Raw genomic sequence first — 23,814 nt, forward strand, 5'->3', positions numbered from 1 at the left:
ACCCGACAAGAGTCTTAGACCCCAGTTCCCCAACCACAAACAAACAATCTAGGTACAACAAAACTAACAAAGGCTATGCGTGGAGGTTAACACATACCATCTATTCTCCGCCCTAATACGCCCTAAAAAGCCTACCCAGCGATAAAAGAATTCAACAACGCACCACTCATTTGTTACAAAAGACCACTCAATATTAGGGATACACTCATTAGAGCTGACATAGGATCTTTCACCAAACAAACTTTTTACACACACAAAAGAGGGGCATCTTTCCCTGCTTACACTGCCACCAATGCTCCAACATCACAAAAACCTCAGATGTTACTCACCCCAGAACAGGCCAAAAATTCCTGATTAGGGGTTTCTTCACCTGCGATTCCTCCTACATGGTCTACCTGATTAAGGCAGTGTAATTACTTGTGCCGGTATAAGTAGTATCTTGCATGCCCAGAGCATAGGCGTATTTCATGCCATGGAGAGGCCATAGTACAGTGTAGGACTGCCCAGTTTATGAGGCCAGCGTAACGTGGTGGGGTAGTTTACACCATTTTCAAATGGTAACCAATAGCCTTATTATTTTTGTGGAAGTTTTTTTTGGCAGTTGGGGGGGCTGCTTTTAACTATTTTCATGTCGGTAGGGGGTCTATATCTTGCCATTGCGGTGAGCTGTTGCATTTTTTCCCTGTTTTTGTGTACCTGATTAAATATCCGTGCGGCCTCGGTTACGTAGGAGAAACTACCCAGCACGTACGCAACCGCATCGCGCAACAAATAGACGATCCGCTGCCAAAAGACTCTATTGCCGATTCCAGCTCACTTCATTGCTGCTAAGCATACCATTGCCCAACTAAGATTCCAGGTAATAGAACATATACGCCTTGCTAGGCAAGGAGGTAACAGAATAAAAAAGACTAAAAAAGAGCGAGAGGCATTTTGGATCCATACGTTGGATCCCAAGAACCACACGGTCTCAACACAGAATATGAAGTACGACACACAATGTATAATATGTAATATATAAGAGTTTTATTGATGATCCATCACTGATATATCTTTTTCAGGCGAACTAGGACTGACTATCCACGACAGGTAGTATTTACCCCTTAGTACGGTATGACGCCTGTCCCCTTACCCTCCCCTTTCCCTTCTTTCCAAACCCCCTTAACTCTTAACCTCCCCCTTTTATCTTTCCCTCCCCCCTCCCAGTCTCTTATACCTACAGATCATTCATTATCTATAGGTATCTCTCTTATATACACACATCCTCAAAACACAACAGTTTACCAAATGGCGAATCCATTTACTCAATACTGACATTCATTTACTCCCTTTCTATGCAAGATATTCTATTGATTACAGACTACATTCATTTAGATTAATCATCCAGTGCAACGTTTCAATCATATATACACACGTATTCAGAGATTCTACAACCTTTATTTAGGACAGTTTACTTCTACACAGAGGCACTGCAGCCTCAATCATACCACCCCTACACGGCGTCATTACACAGACATTACCGGAACATCCAGGGTGCACGTACCCGCTACGCTGCAGGAGCTGGCGCCAGCATCACATGTCATGACGCCACCGGCGTTCATACTCCTAATGCGCAGGCGCCGCATGTAAGCCAAGATCCAATCTCGCCAGCCACACTCAGCACAGCTGACAACCAGGTAACTCTCTACTCCACCAGCCCCATCTTACCGCTGTCTTTTTTTTTTTGCCAAACACTCACAACCTCCCTTCCATTACAGCCTTACATCCTCAATATAAGGACTCATCAGGATTACGTTGTGCATCCACTATACAGGTAGTATACACTCCTCCATAATCTCATATCCTCCGTACAGACTTAGGGACTCTCCCTACCTGGCTAACAACCTGTGACCTACGTAGGTTACTATGTGCCTGATTAACTATGCAATGCTACTATGTTCATTCATGTTTGTACTAAGATCCGGCCAATATTGATTAGTATGTTTATTCATAGCTCAACCCATGACTGCTCCATGTGAACCTTCAATATGAAAAGGAAGGAACCAAGACAATCCATATTGCCAACAAGGATGTATATTATATCTACGGTATATGCCTTAGCTGATTCACATTCTTAGTATTCCCTCATGTATGATACTTTATTGTACGATACGTTTTTCGTACTATATATTTACAATAGTTCACTTCTGTATCTATTACTGCAGACTCCTTGACAAAGATATGTTATACCGAAACGTCGGGCTTGACTAATGTGATGGTCTGTAGATCCTTTGTTGCACAATAAATACACTTTAAGCATCTGCAGCAATTTGTGAAAACTCGTTACTTCTGTGAAAAATCTGGTGGTTACATAGATCCATACTATGTCTAATTGTACGTCAGAGGAGATGGAAGCTATTTTATCCCTGTAATGTGACGGGTCCATCACCATGAAGCCCTCTGATAAGGGGGGTAATGTTGTGGTGATTGACTCGTCACAATATGTGGAGATGTGTATGACGATATTGAATGAGCTAAGTGTAAGATATACAGTGATGACGTGCAAATATTATGTATTAAGTGGATAAAATATGGTTTTATGTATTTGGAATTAATGTTGGACATTTGTAAGAACAGTCAGCAATAGAGTCTAAATTCGATTCCTGTAAACAGTTTAACCAGGGGTGATTGGTAATTGGACATTGTTATCAGGAGGCCAGAGAAATGTTTATGTTAGTTACATTACAAAAGGCTCCTGAAGATAGGATTCAGGTGCCAGAAGAAGTCGTAGGATTCAGGTGCCAGAAGAAGTCGTAGGATTCAGGTGCCAGAAGCCGTCGTAGGATTCAGGTGCCAGAAGAAGTCGTAGGATTCAGGTGCCAGAAGAAGTCGTAGGATTCAGGTGCCAGAAGAAGTCGTAGGATTCAGGTGCCAGAAGAAGTCGTAGGATTCAGGTGCCAGAAGTCGTCGTAGGATTCAGGTGCCAGAAGAAGTCGTAGGATTCAGGTGGCAGAAGAAGTCGTAGGATTCAGGTGGCAGAAGAAGTCGTAGGATTCAGGTGGCAGAAGAATTCGTAGGATTCAGGTGCCAGAAGAAGTCGTAGGATTCAGGTGCCAGAAGAAGTCGTAGTCAGTGTCTGCTGGTGCTCTCTCTTACAATGCGCAAACGAAGAAGAAGTTTACTCGTAATGTTAAGTACAGGATAAGATGACATTATCATTCTTTTGCGTATTGGGAGAAAAAGCACAAAGATCAGAGAACTTGCTTTGATCGAGGACAGAGACTTGGCGTCTCCAGCACCCATGGGAAAATTCTGAAGTGGGAGTCTAAAATCACTATAAAATACCCAGGTTTTGGACAGGAGGGGACCTTGAAGGGCACCCTTGGAGGTAGCTTGGAGGTCTCTGAGAGGGAAAGGTCTCTGAGCTTGGTGTCACTTAGCACGCCGGGTGCTGAGATCTCGGGGAGATATTCCTGGCAAGTCCAAACGCTTGGAAGGAGTGACCTGGGCCTGAAGGACTAGAGTTCGGACTTGGTAACTATACTGCTGGCTGTTCATTATCATATTGTTGTATTCTTGTTACAGTAGGTAGCTGGTGGCAGTAACTGTGTTTATTGATTATTGTTGATTTAGGGTTATTGTCTGATTATTTCTGATCATTGCTTCATAAACTGTTTGGATTTGTGGTGGGTTATTTGCTGTTATATTTCTGTCGGATTCGTTATTGTTGATTTGGGGTTTTGTCCGATTATTTCTGATCATTGCTTTATGTACTGTCTCATATTTGGGGTGGGTTAGTTTGTGCAGGTTTTATGATTTTGTTTTTTTCTTATCTTTCACACTGTTCATTTGCCTTTGAATATAATATAATTCATTTTATTTATACGCACTGTTGTTGTGTACTTTCTTTGCTGACCGTCCCCTAGAATTTACATGGGAATATTATTGCTCAGTATTGGTATGCATTATTAATATTGGCAATAATCATATTTCTTACATAAGGGAGGTGGTGGGGAAGGCATGGGAAAGGGGCTTGCTGAGCAGTGAAGAGAAAGCTTTTTTTGCTCCTGGAACACATGACCAGGGCCACTTTCTATGCCCTCCCCAAGATAAGGGGGGACCAATCCCCTAAAAGGCTGCCCTATCGTTTCAGGGATAAATAGTATATCCCAGAATGTAGGGATATATGTAGATAAGATCTTACAACAGTTTGTGACAGGACTGGCATCCACACGTGACTCCATGGACTTGCTATGTAAATTGGATGGGATGGTATTGGAGGAGAACTTATGGTTGGCAAGTATAAATGTTGAGATCTCGCGGCTGCCAATACACGGCTCATATTGGGTTCATTGTTGAACTTGTGAATTACATTTTGACCCACAACTTTTTTCTTTTTAAACACAGATTCTACCACCAGCTCAGAGGAGTGGCGATGGGGAGCCCTTGTGCCCCCACTTGTGCAAATCTCCTACTAGGCTGGTGGGAGGAATGCTGTGTGTTTGGGGAAGATCAATCATCGCTCACATGCCATATTGACATGTGGGCGAGGTATATCGATGACATATTCCTAATTTGCAATGGCCCCAAAAATGACTGTTGCTCTGGTTGAGGCATTAAATGACAATGAGATTCGGTTGTCCTTTACCTATGAGATTTCGAAAGATACTCTTCCCTTCCTTGACATCATGATACAGAGAGGTGTGGGTGGCAAACTGGAAACTACACTCTACCGGAGACCGACTGCAACTAATGCCCTGCTCTCATGGAATAGCCATCACCAGAGATCTTTAAAGGCAGGTATAGCCCTTGGACAGTACCTGAGAACTAAGAGAAACTGTTCCAATGGGAGAGAGTTTTAAAGTACAGGCAAATGTTTTACGGGAGAGGTTCCATCAACAGGGTTACCTGGATAAGATCCTGAGACGGGCTTTTCAGAATGCGGATGAAAAAGGACAGACAGGGATTATTGGTCTCCAAAAAAGGGAGAAAAATGAGACAGGAATGAGGATCATTGGGACGTATGATACAGCCTCAACTAGAGTATGTGACATCTTTGTTTAACAACTTGATCCGGATATTAACAGCAAGATACCAGAAAGACCCATCACATATAGGAGAGGCCGTAATCGACAAGATAGATGGGTCAAAAGCCACTACGTTCCACAAAAACCCATTTACCGCTGGTTGGGTAGGAAAACGGTGGGTAACTATAGATGTAGTGGCTGTGTTGCATGTAAATCTATGGAGGCAACTAAACACCAGCAGTGCTGTGACTGGATACATGAATTGCAGGTCTAAAAGGGGTGGTATACAAAGCCACCTGCATGTGTGGCCTTGAATATATTGGGAAAACTATTAAAGAATTCAGGCGCCGGATAGGGGAGCACATACGGGACGTTAACAATCAGACCGACAAACCAATCGCACGCCATGTCAATCTGGCACACAATGGTGATGTGTCGGTGTTGAAATTTGTCAAGTGAGCTGCCCTGAGGGGATTGGTGATAAATATGGCCAAAAGGACCCCACGGTTGGCATAAAAATGGGCAACAAAGTAAAAACACAAAATTATGATTTAAAAATAAAATTTACTTTGGACCACTGATCTCACACTGATAATACACAGAGAGGGGGACCCCGCATCACACTGATAATACACAGAGAGGGGCCCCGCATGAAATTATATGAAAGCTGACAGTTTTCAACACTGAATTTGAAAGAAAAACAAACATCTACAAACATTTTCACAGCAATTCATGAAGAGCTCGGTGTCACAGCAGTGTAAAATGTTTATGAACATTATAACTCCCTTACAGTAAGGCAGCCATTTGTATGGATGTCTGTATAATATATATATATTTATATTTTTATTTATTTATTTATTTTTGGGGGGGGGGGGTGAGAGGCCCCAAACAAAATTGGCGCCTGGGGCCTTCCCCCAGGGTCTTCCCTTGTGCTAATGTAAATATGTATAGTCTATTCCCCATTGCTCTTATGTAAATATGTGTAATATAGTATGTATTGGTGATTCATACGTAGGAGTATATTGTCACATCAATTCTATGCATGTACAGACTCTTGTCCTATGTAAGATCTACCTATAACTCCGTTTTTAATTTGTTAACCAGGCAACGTGTCCTAGTTGCCTAGCCACGGCAAGCTCCCTGTAACCCCGCGCCTTCCAGAAATGAGTCATGCTGGAACGCACAGGTTTGCGATCCAGCAACCGGATGTGGGTGTAACAAGATGGTGAGCACCGGTAGCGGGACTATTTAGATTCATCTCTGCTTGAAAAAGGTAGTTGTACTAGTTGTATTATTTTATTGTGTGGACTAAACATCGCTGGAAAAGATACCCGTGACCTTTATTCTATGCTGTAGCTTTACGGAGTGTGTGTGGAGTACGACGGGGTTTCCCCAATCAGCTACGTTCAGAGTCAAGGTGTCCGGTGCTGGTTCCTTATTGTGTTTTCTGTATATATGTATATAGTTGGAACATATGCAATTTGTCTGCACGTTTGGAGGGGTACACATTATTATAATTTGATCTTTTAATGCATATCTATTAAATGCTATGTTTTAGGTTGAGATACCATTCAGTGAATTTGAATAAAAAGCATTGTCTTCAGGTAACCTTCGTTAAGGAATCTAAGGCCTACCAGAGGCCACGTCATACAAGTAGGGACCAATTACTCTAATCTAGACCACGAATGGCACAATAAAAGGTGAGGATGGTCACAATGTTTAATAACCAATGGTCAAATAATCCTGAATAAGAACTGAGTCATTCTGTTGGCGGAGCCTTGGTTACTACCAGACATTACGGAAAAAACATTACTTACAGCAAGAAGGGCCAGAAACATTAAAGGGGTACTCAGGCCTGAGGGTATTTCAGATTTTTCACGTCATGTCTCATGCCGCAGCTCACACCAGGGGAACAGGTGTACGGGGCGGCGCAATCCAGGCACTGTCGATGGAACTGGGGAGGTAAGTGACCTCTAGCATCCATAACCACCCCCTCCCCAGAAATATCTGAAAAATACCCCCGGGCTGTAGTACCCCTTTAAGGATATGGTGTCAATGTCACTTCACATAACCCCCTATACAAGTGACCAGGGGTTCTTTTCTGTGTGGTGACTGCAATGTCTGCCCTCTTTCGCCGATTGTTCTTGGGTGGTGGGACACAATTGTGTTCATGGACAAACTCAAAGAATTCACAAAACACCCTCTACTGGGGTCGTTATATCGATATTCTCATTTTCTGGAAAGGAGGTAGAGAGCTATTAAACACCTTAGTCACTAACCTCAAAAATATTGGATTTTACCTCAGATCAGTGGAAAAACAAATTTCCTTTATTTACAAATCAAATTTGACACCTTTAAAACATACAAAGAGCAATGTTTAGAAAAGAGACTGCAACTAAACAATCTGCCACATTGGGATACTTTGTCATCCAAAGGCATTAAAGAGAGTGCCATCCTTACGGGTCAATATTTGGGGATGCGCAGGAACTGCTCAGATGATTATATCTTCTTCAAAGAATGCAACATCCTCAAAGGAAATTTCTGGACAAGGTTATCCAACACACTCTTAAAGCTTACAGGAGAGCAATAGACAGTGACCGGAATGATCTCACGAGAAAGGCCTGCTACACCCCCAATTATCAGACGCATAGGGACGTACGATGAGCGACATTCTCCAAAATACATCAAGAATACTGACCAGTATTGCTGGCAGACAGAAATATGAGATGCAATTCATAACCATCCATCTATAACTTACAGCAGAGGCACAAAATTTAAAGGACCATCTCGTACAGAGTCACATGTCAAGAGGAAGAGTATCCAGTAGCCAGGACCTTGTGGTGATTGGCATGTCCCCTTGTGGGCAGTACTCTAAAAATCATACTAAAAACAACCCAGTTCATAAATCCAGCTCATGGTAAGACGTCTAAATTTGACTAAATGAATTGCAAAACTAAAAAAGGTATACTGTATGTTGCAGTATGTGCCTTTGCAATACTTAACAGGTAAGACAAGTATTTAGAAGAATTTTTTAGCACCTAAGTAATACAGCAACTGAGACAGATACACGATCATCATGAGCGAAATACGGGTGGACTATGTAAAATGAAACTGAAAAGACGGCAATAACGCAAATAATGTGATTGTCACTAGGGATGAGCAAACCGAAACGAACCAGATTCGTTACTAACTTTGATAAAGTTAGTTACGAATCTGGTAAAAACAACAACGGCAATGCAAAAATTGTACTTTTTTTCACAGAATAGACCAGGATACAAGGGATTATTACTCCTATAGTCCTTTGTATCCTGGTTTTCTGTGAATATCAAGACGTGTGACGTCACCCGTTAGGGCGAGACCTTAAATTAGTCTCCTCAGATATACCTGGGTGCTGCCTAATCAAAAATGTAATGTGACAGCTGTCTGTGAGTATCAACCAAGACACATGAAAGCAACTTCAATGTTCAAGCTTATCGAATTTATTAAGGGAAAATCTCAGTCCATATCTTTACAATAAAGGTTCCAAAAATCAGAACCTCGTTTAACGGCAACAAAAAAAAGTTCTGCAAAAGTTCTGCCTCCACCAGCTTGCAACCATCCACCGCTTTGACTGCAGTCCAACCTGCCCCGGTGTCTTACCAACGATGTCAGGCCGTCATCCATTTTGTGAGCCTGGGTGAATGGAGCCACAGTGGGCAGGAGCTCCTCCAGACCATCAGGGAGGAGAAGGAGATATATGAATGGCTGACCCCACATCAACTAACGGTGGGAAGTGTTGTAGCCCACAAAGGGAGGAACCTTTTCTCTGCAGTGCAGCAGGGAGGGCTGAGTCATACACTTTGTATGGCACATGTGATAAACCTCATAGTGCACAGGTTTCTTCGAACATGTCCTGCCAATTGTTGATCCCTTTTGAGGACGCAACTCTGAGCAGGCATGACTATGGGATCAACGACATCATCGCACTCGTCCGTGTTCTTCAAAGGACGGTGAACAACATCAGCGAGGATTCCCAGGCCACCACTCCAAGGCTGAAGTGTCTGTTCTCAACCATACTGGCCTGGGTTAAATCAGGTACTTCCTCCTTCTCCTTCTCAAATAGTCCGTTCTCAATCATACTGGGCTGGGTGCAATCAAGTGGTGCCACCTCTTCCAATAGTCACTTTTCAACCATACTGAGCTAGGTGCAATCAAGTGCTACTGCCTCCTCCTCCTCCGTCAATTGTCTGTTCTCCACCACACTGGGTCCAATACAGTACTATTACTACTGCTGGTTCCACTGTCAAATGTCTGTTTTCCACCCTACTGGGTCCAATGATCTTTGTGTCCTATGTCCCGTGTAATCACTTACACCTTGGCTGATTTTTTTTCACTCTTTTTGCACTTTGATTTTTTTTCATTTTTTTTCATTGTAATAGCAACTGCAACTAAACAAAACTATGCCCTATCAGACTCCCACTATTGTAGCTGCAATTATTTAGCCATTATAGCAAGGTTCGTTTCAGGTTTTCAAAAGTTCGCTCATCCATAATTGTCACCCTTTACATGGTTAGGCTTTTTCCTTTCCTCTTACATAGTACCATCTCACCTTTACTCTAGCACTTATGTTTGTTTTATTGAAAGGCTACGTGTGCTTTCTTGTTGCATTGTTTATCAATCATTGGGAAAAAAAAAACAAAAAAAACCTTTAACGTCACAATTCAAGAAAAAAAATAAAAATAAATAAAAGCTGTGATTTCTGCAAAGCCATTGGAGACCACCACGGCATGGTTTCAAACATGTCGGGAAAGCAATGTGGAGATGTGGCCTTAGGCTGTATTCATACATTGCAGCAAAAATGCTATTTCTGTGAAATCACAAACAGTTCCCCTAGTGCACCAAAACTGCAATGTATTAACACAACCTTAGAAGCAGGAGTTAAATTCTTGTAGGAGCTAATTTTCTCTATTTTTTACGCAAAAAAGTGTAAGATAGCAATTTTAGAAGTTTTCTTCAGTTCACAGTATGCAATATGTATGTACGACTGGAGCAGGAGTTCCATAGTGAATGCCGCTGTGGCAGATGCCAGCATGTTGCCCATCTAGACGCTCATGTTAAGAGATCTGGAGAAGCAAAACGCAACACTGAGGGTGAGTTACATTATATGCCCCAACTTATGTCCTTGTGAACCCCCTAGAGCAGTGCTTCTCAATTCCAGTCCTCAGGCCTCACCAACAGGTCATGTTTGAGGATTTCCTTAGTATTTCACAGGTGATATAATTATACTCAGTGCATCAGGTATTATCACAGGTGTTCTTTCTATGGGAAATCCTCAAAACATGACCTGTTGTTGAGGCCTGAGGACTGGATTTGAGAAGCACTGCCCTAGAGGATGTGCGATCAATGTTTCATGTCCGAGGTTATCAGACAGGCAAAGCAATGGCCAATATGGACTCTTTTTTGTATTAATTTCTTTAATAGTGTTTTTGAAGTTTTACATTTTCGGCTTTTAATGTCAAGATGAGGTGAAACCGCATCCGGGAGAGACTCCTACTAAGGGTATACAGATGGCAAGAGCAGAGTGAGGCCTTCTCCATCCTTGCATCCCTCATGGGGAGCAGCTGAGTTTCCTTATAGCTGACAGGAGGCTCTGGGCATAATTTTTTTTTTTTTTTTAAAAGAAACTTCCCAACACCATGTGTGTAGTATGGGGTAGATCAGCTGATCATGCTCCATATCAGCTGGCACTCACAATGACATCTAGTTGTTTAATTGGTCAATGCCGCCTGTGGGTTCATAATGTCATATCTGCTAAATATTAGTGGTTTTGTAATCTGATGAAATGGCTGTAAGTCTTTCTGTAGGCCATTGATTAATCCTGATTTACATACCAAGAAAAAGTTCCCAAAATTTATACCATACTGTTATAGTTATGGTTTTATGTTTTACCCACACGTGGAAAAACACACAAACCGTACACAGTTGTTTGGCTTAAATTTGGCTATAAGTATAATTGGCTGTATAATCAAGGAATTAAATATGCACATGGTTGTGTTGCCTGTCACTTGTCGGGTTTGTGCTTCCCTAATCTTTTTTTGCAAGCCAAATGTTGACCTTTTGGGTGTAGAAACCCATGTGAACGTGGCTTGTATAATAAAAATCGCCAAGAAAAAAAAATGTCAAAACTATTGGAAAAAGTTGCAGGATTGTTTTATGTAAATACTTTCCCTTTCTTCACAGACCTGAGGGAATGTCCCAGAAAGAACCATATTGGCCTGAGTCCCCTGCAAGTCACCATGGCCCACTCCTCCAAACACCAGCCATTCCTGATGAGCCAGATGAAGGAAAAGATGACCTGTTGGGACCATCAGGGGTAGCATGACAAGCCCCGCAACACCAGCAGGAAGAACGAAGTTATGCCTCTCTCCCCTCACTTTGTCTTTTCCCCTGGAGGAACAGATCGGAAATCAGAGGTGGGGCATAGGTTTGTCCGTTCACTTGAGGGTTGAAACCAATAGCAACATCCCCTGTGGTTTGGAGACTTGTGTCCCACTGCCATTGAATACAAGGGAGAGCTCTGGGGTAATTTGTCACTGTTTTAGTAGGTTTTGTGGCAGCCTATAAATAGGCTAATGTTGGCCACATGCCGGACCCTGGATATGTGGTGCACATAATCTGTTCCGAATAAATGAAATATTGTATTAGCCCCCCCGTAATGGTTTGCAGGGTAATAGAGGGAGTCCATGACATGGGTTCTAAGAGGAAGTGCAAGGTGTCAGGGAATTGGCTAGATTTGGGTATGTAAGTAACACTCTCCCATAAAGAATGCATTGGAGAGCGTGACTTCCAGCCTTCAATCGACATGGAGACAGAACGCGTGCACATCATTTTCTTTCTCCTGAGTATCAATAACCTGCTGCTATGCCGATCGGCCATCTCCCTCCACTCCAGAAGACTCTTTGCTAACTGAACATGCCACCACACTGCCTTCCATCCATATGACTAGCCAACACACGTTTAGTGCCAAGGCAGGACACTATTCAGATAAGTGCAACTACTGTCCTTTAACTGCTTTAGGGCCATAACCCTAGCTTTATTACCTCACTTCTACTGAATCATGGAATGCTTGACCTTTTTACACCTCTCAAATACATCCTCATATTGTTAGGGTGCGTTCACACTGCAGAATTTCCACCTCTTTCGAGCGGAATCCCTACCACAGACTTCACTCAGAATCCCTGTTTCCTCAGTTTAAACATACCCTTAAGGAGTGTGGACCAAGGACCGTGGAGAAAAGAAACCATTTAGTTTCATGGCCATTAATAGCCGGTGTTCACCATCTCTGCGGTATTCTGCTTGTAGAAACACTGTATGGGAGGACAGAGGTGTCTGTTAGTACATGAACAGACTCCTCATGAGGTCATTTTGCTACACAAAAAACCCCCAAACAAGACACTTCTTCTCTCCACAAGGGAAACTCTATAATCTAAAGATCGATTTATATAAATATCAGAAAACTCTTCGAAGTTGTCAAATTAAAGACTTCTACAACGTTGTAGCTGAGGATGTTAAACGACTGGCCAAAAGAAATATAGCCACAGAACGAGGCATCATTCCCAATCCAGGGATACCATACTACTATCACTTTCCTAATATTTAGTCAAGGCCCATCATATCTGGTGTAGGTAGCCTTACTGCCAACCTTTTACAATATTTAGACCTAATCTTGTAGGATTATATATGGGAACTGGACAGTTTACTAAATTCAAATGATCTTCTTTCAACCCCAAGGCCAATTAAATGGCACCAAAATATGATTTTGGTCACGATTGATATATCAGGGCTTTATACAATCATCATCCACCATCTTTGTTTGAGAGGAGTCATGAAATATCTACAGAGAGGTGATGCCATACCATCAGCCCAGTTCCATGGTGCCACCTATTACCGAATAAGTAGCACAACCCTGGGCACCAATCTTTTAAGCTGATTTCATCCTGGAGAGTATACAATTCATCCTTAAACAATGTTTTCCCAATTCAAATCAGGGTATATATAAAAACACCAGAAAGGCACCACAATGGGGAGTACTTTTGCGCCTAGTTTCGCAACTTTGTGGGAGCTTTTGAAACACAAAATTTGCCTGCACCAGCTATTCTGTAAGAGTATACCGTAATGTCATTATATTGACTACATCATTTGGAGGGGCACACAAGAAGAATTTAATACCTTTATCCAAGATATCAACTGTAACAATTGGGGTTTAGAATTAAATTCTAACTTAGGGTTATACCCGAAACGCGTCGGCGCAATTTTTATCACTTTATTTTTTATTTATGTTTCAATAAATTTTCTACATTTTATCGGAGCTGTGGGATCCATGTCTATTTTTTCTATATTAAATTCTAACGTCTTTCACAACCATGCAGAGTTTGTTGACATTAGTCAATCATAAACAAGGGCAAGTTTTTACAAAAACATTTTTAAGACTGTAGATAGTAATAGTTATTTGCACTATGACAGTGCACATTATAAAAAGGTGGCTTACAAACATCCCCTTTGGACAGTTTCATCGCATTAGGAAAAACTTTACCTGCGTAAGTGACTATAGGACCCAGAGTAAACTCCTCACCATTCAAAAGGTTATCCAGAGTCACTTGTAAGGAGCTCCCAAGAGTCAAGCCCAATGTCTCTTACCTGGTAAAAAGAAAGCTAGTCCAACTGATACAAAACAGCTTTAGTTTTAATTTCATTACCACGTTCACTATGGATAAGAGAATGAAAAATATCCTGGGCAAACACTGGCCAAACATTAAGTGTGAGCCTTTTCTGAGAGAGATCTTGCTGGCACAACCTAGGTTGACGTTTAGAAAGGCTTGCTCTTAAATATACTAGCCCCTAGTAAGATGCGTTCTAATGTCACCAACAACATTCTGGGCCCCAGTGGTCTACCTAATAATTGCAAATGCTGTACAGATATCGCACCGGAGAAACATTAAATATTAAAAATTTTTCTATTATGTAGTTCTTCCTTTGTTGTGTATTGCTGGAATGTGTCTGTGGAATACAATATGTTGGCCGTACTATGTAACAGGATTAACAAGCATTGTTTCAATGTTGAGAAAGGTTTCCAGCTACATAGAGTCTTTTACTATTGTTCCGAGCAGATTCCTGTAGGGGCTTAACTCTTCCAATCATTGCGCAGAAGGGAAAAATGATTGGATTTTTAAATTTAAGACTCTTAATGCCGCAAGGTTTGAATGAGTACATAGAGAATGACCAGCCCAATTTGGAGGCTACCAATATTACTTTTGAGAGCACACAATTACTGTCTCAAAATACTACTAACAATGGGCATATCTGCATAAGCCCAACACCAATCATGAGATTGGGATTGAGTGTACAGTTTACCTAAGGAAGGGACCCCAGCATACCACCAGAACCACCTTTCTAAATTGATGTTTGGAATATTGAACAACAACTTCTAATACGATGGGAGTGTCTATCATCAGACCTGAGGAACAGCCATGGGAACAAGAGTAGCACCGTCCTATGTTAATTTGTTTATGGGCCGAGGAAACCACCACATCACACTATTTCAGAAGAACGTGAAGTTATGTAAGAGATATATTGAAAACCTGTTTATCCTGGAAGGTAGTGCATTGGAAATAAAATCATTCCTGGAAGACCTAAATTCCAACAAGTGGGGAACAACATTTGTCCCCCATAACCCAAAAGAAAGTATTGAGTTTTTGGACCTGTTAACCACCATCAAGAATTCCTCACTGCCACCTATTTCAAACCGGTGGACTCCAATAGTTACCATTCCAAAGTAGCCACTCTAAACTAGAACACAAAATATCCCATTTGGGCAGTTTAGAAGGATTCGTAACAACTGCACCAAGGACACCAAGTATAAGGAGCAAACAGTTATAAAAGACAGCTTTCAAACCAAGGGCTACCCCAGTAATTTAAGCAAACCGTGCAGCAAACTTGTCACAAGAAGATTGTCTTCAAAACAAAGAAATTACGAAAAAGAATCCCCAAGTACCAGATCAGACAGCTTATTTAATCACTGGCTATACCAGAGACCACAGCAAACTAGCATATATTAAAATTAGATCCCCTCCTACAGAACATCCTGTCAGAGAAAGAAAAAATTACATATAGAAGGGCCCCCGAGCCTGCTAGCCCCAAGCAGCATCAAAAAATATACAAAGTCAGAAACAAGAAACCCTGGGGAAAAGGGGAGTATATAAAAAATGTAATATAAGATGCCTTGGTTGTGACTATCCAAGCAGGCCTAATTTTAAGAACAAAAACGGGAGATCTTTTAAGATCAAACACCATCTAAACTTTTCCTCGAAGTATGTAATCTACATAATTGAATGTCCATGCAACCTGCAATATGTAGATAGGACCACTCAACCATTACACATGAGACTTAATCATAGAGCAAACATCAAAAAGGGGCTGCCTTAAGCATAGTGTTTCAAGACATTTTTCTACAAAAACATAACTCCAACTTCAAGGAATTAAAAATGTACCCTATTGACCATATACCAGAGAATGCCAATAGGTTCAGCAATCTTGTGAGAAAAAAAATGTTCTGGATTTACAGTATGGACACCTTACAGCTTAATGGACTTAAAGCAATGGAAATGATAATCTAAAAAAAATCAATACTGCAAGATTCCTGTAACTTTCACATAGTGGGCATTACCAACAAAAAAACTGCACTTGCACTTTAGAGGTCTACAAACTTCCAGGAGCATGTCCTAGACATCATGGCAGACAGAAAAAATTGGTGAAATTTCTCCACTAAAACCAATGGCAAATGACATAGGCTCCATTCACACTGAGCAAGAGCGTTGGAATCCCGCCTTGCTCACTGAGTGAATGAGAGGGCGCACGCTCCTCAGCTCTCCGCTCAAAGTGACATGTCCGGTTAAGTGTTTTTGCTGAGCAAAAGATTACCGGTTATCCCAATGGCTAAAACTTAAATTATAATGAACAATAAAGCAATAAGGAATGTATAGTGTATATACAGAGCTAATGTTAAAAATAATAGTGCACATGAACAGTCTGTATATGATGGTTTGTGTTGGTAGCACTCAGCACGTGGTTTATAATAACCTTGCCTATTTGCTACTTATGCTTTGTAGCATCTTGAGTGTTATAGCCACTAGTAGCGATATGGGTGAAGAGTTCACGCTTATTTCACAGCCAGATAGAACGATGAATCAGAGTTGCAATGATTGCCGGCTAATCATGCAATATTATTATGTTACCGCTATGTGCTGTATACTGCGATCTCTTATCCTCATCCTATTTTGAGAGATTAACCCTCTCGGTATCCATCCATTCCCCGAAAACAATTCGGGATAAGTGCCAAAAAATAGCCGATCCAACAAAGGATGGCAAGTTTCTTATCTAGTAAACTGACATCTGAGTCGCTTCAGAACGCGGCCACACAGGTGTTTTCCCTAACTGACCTGCCACTCAATAGCATAGACAAATACCGCCTTTAAAGAACTGCAAAAGACCTATAAAAGTTATATCAGTTCCTGGTGGGAAATAAGCAGCCTAGAGACCTACATTCAGCAGAAATTAGTCTACAGGGGACTTCGTATCAACTTGAAACCTAATTCCCACCAGGACGATGCGAACTCTATGAAAGGCTGGTACGATCTAATGATGGCAAATTCGATCCGCATGTTGGAATACCTATTGGTACATGACAAGACTTTTTTCAAAATTGAATACACAACTTGAGACTCAACTAGAACAGATTAAATTCTTCAACACAAATCCTGAGTTTGGCAACTTCGAAACATGCCTACAGAGACATCTTGACATTTTCCAATCGGAAATTAAAGAAAGGAAACATCGTAAGTACATTTGAGACAAAAAAAGACTTCGAGTCAGGTATCTACAAAGATAACTCAAATTCCCAACAAAAGAGATTCTCCTTCTCTGATTATTCAGAATCCGACATCTCTGGGCCTGAGGACTCCCTCTACCCAGGAAGTTCTAATTCCCAAGGGACTTTTCAACTACCAGAGACAAAAGACGCAGAACAGACGAGAAACCAAAACTACAACTACAATCAGGCACCGACCACACAACAATGGGCTTCAGCATTAACACCTTCTTCATCAATGGGACCATCACCATCTTCCTCTACCTACAGCTTGCCAGCACCACATGCACAAACACAATACACAATGGGTCCCCCTCCACAGGCACAATTTCAAACTCCACAAACCAATGCACCAATTCACACTCAGCAAAAGCACGCATTTTTTAGGACCAGCACAATTATGAGACAGAAGCCAGTGGGCTTACAAGCAGCAGAGACGTTGACAGATAAACCTTAGATTTTGAACCTGTCCAAAACCACTCTCAACACTTACGAATTAAAGCTACTGGAAAAGGGTCTTACTTTTTACTCCTACTCCACAATTTGACACCTTATGGCTATGTTCACACTATGTATCTGTGCGGCTGTATAATTTTTTTGTCCGTACATGTACGGGTGCTCTTGCGTCCAGTGTTTGAAATGCACTTACGGTCTTATCGTAAGAGCACGTCCGTACTGTTATGTGGCTTACTGGCTTGGTTCGACCCGGCCGGAAGCATGTAATTTATTCATGAATCTGCCCCTGGGCCAAATAAGCACACCCACGTCCCTATAAAATCTACGCCCACTGGCGAAGTGCGCCCATATGCTTTTGTGTGTGTTTATTATCACAAGCATGTCCGGAAGTAATGCCCCCCAGCGTCCTGCAAGGAGAATGCGGCTTCTTCGCAAGCACCAGCCGCTCGTCCTGGGTGTCCTGTGGAACCTACGCCATTATTACCTCAGATTGTGTGTAAGTGTGCTGATATATATATATATATATATATATATATTTAAGCTTTATACACATGTTTTTTAAATAGCGTTACAAAATGTTTATGATTAGAATCTGTAAACATTGATTTAATGTATTGTTTCTGCAAGCTCCCTTAAGTACTGTTGACAAAAGGTCCTTAAATGCAACTGTTGAATACCTTTCAGACTAATTTACGTGTTAAAAAATTAAAACAATCTTATGTTATCAGAGGCGACAAAACGAACTGAAGCGCCGTCATGTTGGGCGGGGCATTTGGGTTCACCACATAAATTTGAGGAGGGAGACCCGTGGCCACATCTGTTGCCTCTATGACGATCTGCGCCGATAGGTTTTATTTTTTTCTAATTTTGTTTAATATTTTTATATATTTGTTTTTAATAGACTTTACTATAAAAAAAATTTTAGACAACGACAACAACAACAATAATAATAATAATAATAATATCAACTTAATACATACCAGCGAGATTCATGATGACGCGATCTATTTCCTTGACCTCACAATTGGTATTGATCCTGAAAGAAACGTTACCACCGATATATATAGGAAACCTACGGCTACAACTAGCTTCCTCAATTGGAAGAGCTTTCACCCAGCCCCCCTCAAATGTGGGATACCAGTCGGCAAGTATCTCAGAGCACGAAGAAATTGCTTGACATAAGCTAATTTCCTCAAGGAATGTGATACCTTATATAAAAAATTCCAGAGTAGAGGATATCCTAAGAAAAATCTAGATCAGGCCTTTTTTAGAGCACAACATACCAGTAGAAGGGAACTACTGAACCGGAAAATGGCGAAGGACACCACCAAAACCATTCGGTGTATCGGAACTTTTGATGTGGCACATCATGAGATCCGACAAATACTTACCCAATTCTGGCCTGTCTTACAAGCTTACCCAGATCTCAAGGACGACATCACACAGACCCCCTCTTTTACTTAACGAAGGGGGAAAAACTTAAGGGACCAACTCGTACACAGTCATTTTGTAGACAATGAAGAACTAAAAACAACATGGCTGAAATCAAATCTTACAGGGTCATATCCTTGCGGACCATGTACATATTGCGCAAGTACATCCCTAAAGTGAAATCCTTTCCGAACCCCTCTGATGACCACGAATACTATATAAGAGAGTTCATTAACTGCCAAACTCAGGGCATCGTCTATGCAGCCCAATGCCCATGTGGCCTTCTCTACATTGGCAAGACGATACAACAATTTAAGAACCGAATAGGCTCACATTTGAGCAATATCCGAACGAGAATGGACACCAGCATAGCTCGTCATATCAATGCTTCACATGGTGGCAACCCCAAAGGACTCATTTTCTGGGGGATTCAAAAAGTCCAATTAGATTTGAAACTTCTACAGGCAGAAGCCAAATGAATTCATAGGTTGAAAACACTCACCTGGTGGCCTCAAATGAAGGGTTCACCTATACTCAGTTTTTGTTACTGGTTTATTAATCAAGAGAATATATACAGGTCTATTTTAGGTCTATCAGTTTCTTTTAATCCTCAGCTTTTCTTCTATTCCCTCAACCTAAAACCTCATTGGAATAGCGCTAACCACGATATGCCAATACATTATTTCTTCCTCTTTCGATTCTCTTGTTGCCATGATGAATTAGTACAAAATACCGCAATTCTTAGTCGACACGATCGATAGAGCTATAGACTACCATTCAATCATATCGTGACAGATTCTCTTTACACAATATCCATACTAACCCAAGTGATGGAAGTTACAATCACCGTGAATGAACAAGCACTGAGACTCACACATGCGCGTAAGAACCCCTCTGCACAGAGATAATTCTAAGTGCCGAAACATGCGCACTAGAATACCCCTTTTTCTACATTGCGCGTCTAAGTCTACTGTCATGCGCAGTATGACACGATTTGGACCAACGGCAAGAAGGTGGTTTGAGCGCGCTTTCCATCTTTCAAAGAGAATCATGTCTCCCAATCAGAAGCGCCTATTCCCAATGCCCTCCAAGCCTCGATCTAAATGACAGTTACTATAGGCTCAAACTGATATGACCCGGGGAGAAGCCGCAGTGTTGAAAGCATATAAACTGCATTAAGCTCCTCCCCTCTCTAATGCCACCTTTGAGAACGCCAGAGAGTCTCTATTCAGGTCACTGGCATGGACGTTTTAATATAGTAGATGCACTTAACATTAGTCTGATTATATTTGAACAATAGTAATTAGCAGGAGCCAAAATAGAGAGGTCTGATCACTGTGACCACAATGCTGTTGCTTGTGGATTAACACAGAAAGACCCCGCACACATTGTGTGACCGTCGTACCCTGCGCGGTGCTGGGCAGGCTCTACGCTGCCAGCGGGCGCCGGGTACAATCGCACAACCTAGTATATGTAGCGATATGTGTTTTGGAGACTAACTAGTGACAAGCTTTATTGAAACATAGCATTCTGGTACTTATTGTACTACAAGCATTTCTGAATAGAGAGAGTGTGTGTACACACACACACACACACACACACACACACACTACAATCAAGTAGACTCTGGCAACTAACAGTGGTTGCCACATAGAGGGCTAAGTTGTCACCAGTGGTCAAAAACTTTTGCTCAGCAAAAACACTTAACCGTTTAACCATTACCTCCCAATAGGTGTAGGATCTCTTATCCTCAAAGTGACATGTCCGACACTCTTGCTCAGTGTGAACGGGGCCTTACTTTGTAACTTTTGGTAGTGGCTGTAAAAGGAGTCTGGATTTTTATGGAATGACAGACAGGTTGGTAGTGGGGTCTGTCATCCCCTTCCTGGCCAGACCAGGTTTTCATGTGTGGTCCAAGTCAGCACAGTTGCTGGAGGCTGCTTATCACTGGACTTATAAGAGGAGGCACACTGTACAAGAAGGTGACTGTGTGAGGGGATCTCTCCTGGGAGTGGAGAGCCGGAGGTGTGCTGAACTCTGAACTGTACCTTGTAAGGTCTAATCCTGTGTGTTATTGTATCAGGTGACTGGTAGTCGGCCACTTGTAGTATTAGGAACTGCTGGTGTTTAGTTAGCAGGATTTATTTTATTTGCACCTAAATGTAACGGCTGCATTTCTTCTGCTTGAACAAGAGTTTCCAGTTTTTAAAACAAGGTTCTGTTCACAGACTGCTGTTCCTGCTATTTGCCCTGCTCTACAGAGCTAATCTCCCACAAAATCTCTTTAGAAAAAAAACAGAACATTTTGTTAATCTGAATACCGCACAAATAGAAGTAAAGGCTTGACAAACAGAATTCTGCTAAGAACTGATTTGGAACTTATCTGCCTTCTTTAGAAGGTTGAAATTGAAAGGGCTTCAGTGCCATCATAGTGGCTTCATAGTCAATTTCAAGAAGTCTTACCTCCAGATCTCCTTTACAAGAAAAGGTTTCATCACGCCAACCTGGGCCTTCTGCAGCTAGCAGCTTGGAAGATGAAAGTCTCCTGGAGGAAAGAAAGCTTCTCTGAATGGGCCATAAACACCATGGTGAATGCCAGGAGGCTAAGCACCAGAAGAAAATATGAGGGGATTTGGAAGACCAAAAAGGTTCTACAGACTGTTCAGTTTACTCCGTCCTGAACTTTTTTCAAAGGAGTCTTAAGGCCTAATATTTAACACCCTGAGAGTTCAGTTTTCTGCTATAAATTCATTTCTATGTGAAAAGTTTACCAACAATCCCTTAGTGACAAGATTCCTCAAGGGGGTCAGGAACATTCGTCCTCCTGTGAAGTCACCTACCACCTCCTGTGGTACTTGAAGCACTGAAGCGGTCATCCTTTGAGCACCTCAAGTCAGCTGACCTCCATCATTTATCTTGGAAGACTGCCTTCCTGGTGGCCATAGCATTGGCTCACAGGGTTAGTCTATATGAGGACCTTGCTTCAAAGATTTGGGAGACGCTATCTCTCAGAACAATGCTGGGCTTCCTGCCGAAGGTTGCAACTTCTTCAGCTATTGAACAAGCGATTGTTCTGCCTAGTCTGCCATCCTCAGTCTGCTGGCAATCCACTGGACGTATGTCGAGCTGTGCTGACCTACCGGGACAGTGAACAAGTTCAGGATGGCAGGGAACCTCTTCAAGGGAAAATTTTAAAAAGGCATCCAAATATGTTTCAAAATGGATTAAAAGTACCATAGAACTTTGCTACACTACAGGAGCTCCATGTTCTGATTGGCTTAAAAGCCCATTCCACTAGGGCAATGTCCACCTCCCGGGCTGAAGCTTCCAACGTTAAACTTCAAGAAATCTGTTTGACTGCGGCATGGTCAAGATCTTCCACATTTATCACTCATTATGAGCTGGAAGTCACTGGAGGAGTAGCCCTTGGCAGTAAAGTGTTAGTCCTTAGTATTGGTTTTCTACCTCCTCTTTTTCACTGCTGCACAGTCCCATTGTGTGGTGCGGAAGGATGTCCAGGAACTTTTTTTTATACTATATATTATACTTTATAACTTGCCTTTCTGGAAATTCCTGCCTTGCACTAGGGAACCTAGACTTAGCCCATTGTGTTCTGTCTACAGACTCCAGGAACAGAAATTTCCAGATAAGTATAAAAATTCCAAAGATCCAGTCCCTGAAGTTTCCGGGAATGGGATCCAGCTTTTCCCAGCACCTAGGGAGGGGCAACATGGAGCAGAGCAGTCTTCAAAGCCCACAGCCGGATGAGCATCTTTTGGAGTGCTCGATATTAAGATGAACGATCTGTTGGGGGAATACCCACAAATCCCCATCTTTCACACCCTCCCCCAAAACCCACAAGAAGGTTTTTCCCCTCCCCTACGTCCAATCGCATCAGGCATTGGCTCGAATTTTGAACACGTGCTTGGCTAGATAATTTACTTCAGCCACTGACTATCCCAAATTGATCACGTATGCAACGGTTGTCATGGGATGTGACAGCCCTTTATGCTGGCATTCCCCATGACGGGGCAGTCACCGCATTGAACCACCTCAGGAAGTACAGTAGTTAGTGATGAGTTGCAGTATAATTTTTTTCAAAATTCAATGACCAATTTTATATTCAGGTCTTGTTTGTATGATGGGGGTGAAATTCTCGCCCTCACTGCCCAATCTGTACATGGCATATCAGGTAAGTAGTGAGTTTACACAATCCCTACCAGGAATTTATTACCTGGTATGGTAGATACATTGATGACCTCCTCCTGATATGGTCAGGTACGGTACACAGAATGCTCAGCGTTTTTCCGAATGAATCAATGCTAATCACGTGAACCTTAAGTTTTCTTATCAGTATGAGCAAAGCGTTTTCTCCACACCTAACAGTTTGCAATTTAGGGATATTCAACATAAAAAAAACACACAAAAAAAAAAAAAAAACACACTCCCATGCTTTACCAGGATACTATGTGTGAACGCATATTAGATGCAGTTATGTGTGTGGCCAGGAGAGATTACTGAAGGGACAGCTTAGAAAAGTTTTATTGTGCAAAAAACAAAAACAAAGTGTGAATTAGTGTTTGCATAAATTTACAAAATAGCTGTCTCCACAAAAAGGTGGGAGTAACGAAATCGCAGTCAGAAGCAATCTCCTAGTGTTTGGAGAGACTCCCTTAGGAAGGAGGCAGAGGTGTCCCAAGAAGAGCATACAATACACCAGGAGATATCCATCCTAACACAAACATGTTGAGAGGAAACACTTTTTTAGGGAGGGGTTAGGGAAAGTATAGGCCCTATTACACCAACAGATCTGACGACAGATTATCTGCCAAAGATTTGAAGCCAAACCCAGTAACAGACTATAATCAGAGAACAGGTCATAAATAAAGGAAATACTGGATTTCTCCTCTTTTCAAATCCACTCCTGGGTTTGGCTTCAAATCTTTCGCAGATAATCTGTAGTCGTCAGATCTGTTGGTGTAATAGGGCCTTAACTCGACAAAAAACACTATTGCCTTC

The sequence above is a fragment of the Dendropsophus ebraccatus genome, chromosome 1 (genome assembly GCF_027789765.1).
Source record: "Dendropsophus ebraccatus isolate aDenEbr1 chromosome 1, aDenEbr1.pat, whole genome shotgun sequence".
Classification (NCBI taxonomy): Eukaryota; Metazoa; Chordata; class Amphibia; order Anura; family Hylidae; genus Dendropsophus; species Dendropsophus ebraccatus.